General features: G+C 35.1%; 2 long non-coding RNA genes across 2 annotated transcripts in view; one reads left to right on the forward strand and one right to left on the reverse strand.

Annotated features, from left to right (window-relative positions):
- The window catches only part of LOC138170011 (uncharacterized), a 511,203-nt gene that overhangs the window by 33,342 nt on the left and 472,298 nt on the right, over positions 1 to 5,563 (reverse strand). The gene's annotated exons all lie outside the window — the stretch shown is intronic.
- LOC138169991 (uncharacterized) overlaps positions 4,135 to 5,563 on the forward strand; it is a 27,476-nt gene continuing 26,047 nt past the window's right edge. The window contains exon 1 of the long non-coding RNA XR_011170501.1: positions 4,135 to 4,271. This is a non-coding gene — a long non-coding RNA (uncharacterized lncRNA). The remainder of the gene's footprint in view (positions 4,272 to 5,563) is intronic.

Here is a 5,563-nt window from a genome sequence, read left to right on the forward strand (position 1 = left end):
TTTTTTTCTATAAAATTCAGATAAAAATGATCTTGAGACAAGTCACTGTCCTGATATTTTTCTTTTATACTTGTCTATGCATGGGTGGAGATTTTTATTTTATCTGTTTCACAAATGGAATATAAATTGTTGGCTGGGTTTTTATGAAGGCTGGCTGCAGAGGGTCTTATGATTCTATTCTTAGATCTTGTTAATTTCATAGATTCCATTTGAAGGTAAACCTTAAACCACCATTGGTTACATTCAACTAATCTAATATTGTATATCTGTCATCAGCCAGTACTATTTTTTTCAATTAAGTGATTTCAGGTGGTTCTCAGAATATTTAATTAATATTCTGACCTGTTTAGAATGATCATGATCATTATCATCACACTTAAAATTAATCATATCCTTCTAATTTTTTATATTTATCTAGAAGAAATGATCCTGACTAAAGTCACTATTCTGCCATTTTATTTTTCCACTTAATATATCTGTTGTATTCAATGTTATTATTATTGTTGTCAGAAGAATCAATATGATACAGTGCATAGAAGTCAGACCTTAAGGAACTGTGTTCAAGTCCTGCCTTTGACACATACTAGTTATGTGACTGTGGACAAGGAACCTCTCATCGCCCTGAAAGAAATTTTTTAAATCTGCAAGTTAGAAAGTAGAGGCTGACGTGTATTGGTGAAGAGACTATCCACACAGGAATGTTGATGCATCAATAAAATTTCAATAAAATTCTAAAATATGCCATAAAGTTAAATGATAATAACAATTATTGTTATTGTTATGTTAATAGAACTGACTGCTCTTTCCATTTCAAAAATTTTGATTTTCCTTACTTATTCATGCATATGTATGTTTATTGTATGGGCAGTAAGAGACTCCATAATATTGAAGACTAAAATGCCTGGTTGCAGAAGACTCCTAGCCCAATTTTTAAAATCAGAAGTTGTGGAAGGTTTTGAGTAAGCCCTTGCTTGAATCTCTGGGCACTTGTCCAAACTGAACCTCCAAATCTTTTGAAGTCTGCCCATCACTAATACTCATAGCACTGTCTAATCCAGCTGTCTGCTTCCTTTCCTGTTTTCCTTTCTCATTCTTCAGTCTCTTCTGGAGGTACTAGTTAGTATCTACAATATGTAGGATGTTTGGTAGAGTGAATATTACATCATGGAAATACCTTTGTACAATGTATTTATTTCCTTCTTGATAACATTTTCATCATTTATCTTACTTGTGGAGCCCCATTTGTATTATAGATCCCATGGAACTCAAAGAAATATAAATCATTTTAACAATTAATGATAATGACAATAATATTCTTTTTTCTGTAAGTAAATTTTCAGTTTCATTAAAAGATGCTACATGTTAACAAACCAGAATTGAATAAAAGACAGAAGCAGTCAAAGCATAACTTTTGGTGACCAAATTTAGTGCTATTGGCTCTGTAAAAGACCAATATAAAAACAAAATAAAACAAAACACTTCAATGAGTAGAGCAAATGGAATGTTAATATTTATAATTTTCATTACTGGCAGTTTCATGACTTTACCACTTCCCAAATATATTGATTCTGAAATGAGTTTTATTTAAAACACCAAAAAAAGTCTTAGGTTAACTGAATTAGAATGAAAACCAGAAAGAAAGTCATTTTTTAAGCAATTGGGTTAAGTAACTTACTCAAGATTACATGGCCAGTTATTTTTTATGTGGGTGCCAAGTATCTGAGGCTGGATGCACTCCTGGGTCTTCCGATGCTGGGGCTTACTGACTGAGCCTCCTGGCCACCCTGAAAATCTTAACATAGTTCATAAGAAACTTGTGAGAACCAATTCCAGGTTCTGAGGAGGGCAAGAGGGAGAAAACAGAAAGGTTCTGTGGTTTTAATTGACCAGCCATTATTTTTTAAATATCACTTTTCATTTAATATTTAATAATAATTTAAATATCACTTTTTCATTTAAATAAATATTTTAAATATAAAAATATCACACCATCAGAACGTCTAGCCTTTATTAGTGAATAATAATGTTACTCAATTAGACACTAATAAATATATATATTCACCGTTTTGAACATCTCTTGAGGGCAGTCCTTGTGTTTCCACTGCCTAGCATAGCACTTGGCCCATTGTAAATGATTAAAAAATACTTGCTGATGGAAGGATTGAATAATTCAAGAATCTGTGATTTTATCTGCCTACAAGGGCAGAAAACAGGAGTCAGTTAGTCAATAACATTTTTATTTTAAGGGTCTACAGAATACAAAGCACCGTGCTAAGAGCTGGGGATACAAAGAAAGATAACAGAATATTCCTGCACTCACTCAGTTCACAGTCTAAAGAGAAAGACCATATGCAATAGTGTCAGAAAATGCAGAAAGTTTAGATGAAATGAAAATTGATTAGATTTGGATTTAGCATTATGAAATGATTAACTTTCGAATGAGTAGTTTCAGTCTATACACAAGGTGAGTGGGAAATGGGGGAAATAGAGGCAATACCTCTAAGATAATCTTTTCAATAATTTGACCGGGAAATGGTGAAGACTTCTAGATTGAGAGCTAGAGGGTTTGATAGTTCAAATGAATGTTTTTTGTTGTTGGCTTGTTTTTTTTTTTTATTGAGGATGAAGGATGGTACAATCTGGTGAGGTAGTGGGACGATACAGTACATAATGACATATTTAAGATTAGAGAAAGAAAGTAAATTATGCAGGAATCAAGTTACTAAGCAGATAAGATAAAAATGACCAGTAATGGGGTTACCTTTGATAAGGAGAAGGATCACCTTCTCATCATAACACAAAGAAAAGGAGGAAATAATTGGAGATAATGAAGAGGAATTTTGAAGCATGAAATAGTAGGGAGAATAAACTCATATTGGATAATTTCTATTTTTTTCCTCCAAAAAAAGGAATAGGTGAGGTTCTATGCTTAAAAAAAAACAGGTATGTAGGGTAGAAGTTGGCATAGTAAGTTTGAGGAAAGAGAGAAGAGGCTTTGTAATAGCTATTGAGGAAACAAAAATGATAGTGAGCCAATCAGAGAGGAATAAAATGATTGCCATGCAACAGTGAACATCCAGTTAGGGTAACATAGCCTTTGTGCAAGAAAAAGGCATAGGGACTTTTGTACAGAAATATGTAATTGAAAACAAAGGAAGATCTTGTATCTGAACTAGATTCCTTCTGTAGGTCCAAACATGAAAGCAAATCCTAATGCTGTTCTGTTTACATCCCTTAAACTACTTCATGGTAAGAAGCCTCCTTAGGGGGCAGCCAGGTAGCACAGCGAGTAAGAGCACCGGCTCCAGTGTTGAGAAGACTTGGAGATCAAATCCGGGGCTCAGACACTTAGCACCCACCCAGAAACACCTGGCCATGTAACCATGAGCAAGTTACTTAACCCCAATTGCTTAGGGGAGGCCAGGTGGAGTAAGAGCACCGGCTCCAGTGTTGAGATGACCTGGATCAAATCCAGGCCAAGATACTCAACACCACACCCGGAAATAACTGGCCGTGTAACCTTGAGCAAGTTACTTAACCCCAATTGCTTTTTTTTTTTTTTAAAAAGAAGCCTTCTTAGTCCTACTATGTATCACAGGCTTTCCCTTTATTCCTTGTGGGGACTGAAAATTTCATTCTGCTTTTTTTTTGCTCTTAATATCCCTTCCCTTTAGACAACTTTTAAAAAGTCTTTTTAAAGAAAAAAGATGGTATCACTTTTTCCTAACCTTTCTATCTGAGCAAATCAAGCCTATATCAGAATTGCTGGGGAATGATCTTTGGACTGCTTGGATGCTCCGTATTTACCCACTTTAAACTCAGGGGGACTCATGTAATATTTAAACTTAGAAAGTTTTCAAGCTGACTCTCCTTTAGATAAATAGCCTCTAAAACAACTTTCATTTTTAAAGAATTCCAATTATGTCCTTTTAATCTTCACATTACTTTGAACATATTTAAATAAAGCAAATAGCTTGTCACACATACTTAGAGACATATAGTCATATGATTATGGTCACATAGTTAAAGAATAGTAGAAAGATAATTTAAATCATATCTTTTAACAATAAGTCCACTGCCTTTTCTAGCAAATGTCTGAGGTCAGTTACAGGCCTCTATCCTGCTTTCTCCAAAGTCTAGGACTTATCCATTCTGCCATGCTGTATCTCAACTTCAAGCAGACAATGAGACAAAGCATGTTATCATGGATGGGGTACAGAGTTTCCAGCCAGGAAATGCCATCATGCACATTGATTTTTGTGTGACCCTGGGTAAGTCACTTATTACTTTCTCTGTGTCTCAATGTCATCATGTGTTACATGAGGGACTTGGACTCAGTGGCTTCTAAGTTCTTTTCTATTTCAAAACTATCATTCTATAAATGTCTCTAAGTATTCATGAAATATGGACATTGGGAACAAGAGAGAACCTGTGATATGACATTCTGTGTGAGGCTGAAACTGTGAGCTATTCAAATATCATTAAGGGAGAGGAGACAGAGGAGATATTTGCTCATTTTCTACCTGGCTGCACTCATTTTTCATTTCTTTGACTTTTCCACCATGCCTCCCCTATCCCCCCAACTAAGATTTTGAGATTTCCTTTGTTTACTGTCTTCTCTCCATTAGATTATAAGCTCCTTGAGGGCAGAGACTACCTTTCTTTTTCACATTTGTATCCCCAGCAGAGTGCCCATAATTTTGTATGAACTTAATTGATGTATATCTACTATTGATTACTGCGTCATATGTTAATAAGGACATGTTGAAGGAAATCTTTAAATTGCTTTGAATACATTCACCAAAGTCACATCTATTCCTATATGTTTGCATATATGTATATATGCATGTGTCTATATCTATCACCTATCTTTCTATTTTATCTACTTATCGTAAGAGATTAAAGAGTGTTTTTCTCCATATGAAGTAAAATATCATATGCATATGAATGCATATAGACCTCATACACATAGATATGTACATATACATACATACATGCACATATACACATGTATATATAAGCCTCTGGGTCTCATCCCTCAATATATAAAACTAGATAGATATAGGTACATACCCCCACATATGTGTATGTGTGTATATACATACACACACATATAAACTTGTAAAATAGTGTATATTTATATATGCATATGTTTTAGAGTTTCCTTTAATATGTTGTTTTGTCATTCAGTCATGTTGACCCATTGTGACCCCATGGACCAAAGCATACCGATACTGTCCATGGGGTTTTCTTGGCAAAGATATTTGAATGGTTTGTCATTTTCTTCTCCAATGGATTAAAATAAACAGAAGTTAAGTGTTTTGCCCAGGGTTGCCCAGCTAGTAAGTGCCTGGAGCTGGGTTTGAACTCAGCTCTTCCTGACTACAGGCCTTGTGCTTTATGTCTCTGCTAGGGATAAGAATGTGAAAAAGAAAGACATTCCCTTCCCTCAAGGACTCTGACTCTGCCTTCTTCCCTCCCTCCCTCCTCTCTCTCTCTCTCTCTCTCTCTCTCTCTCTCTCTCTCTCTCTCTCTCTCTCTCTCTCTCTCTCTCTCTCTCTCT

This window comes from Petaurus breviceps, unplaced genomic scaffold (assembly GCF_028583685.1).
Source record: "Petaurus breviceps papuanus isolate PSGF00001 unplaced genomic scaffold, PetGlider_PUasm1.0 126, whole genome shotgun sequence".
Taxonomy (NCBI): Eukaryota; Metazoa; Chordata; class Mammalia; order Diprotodontia; family Petauridae; genus Petaurus; species Petaurus breviceps.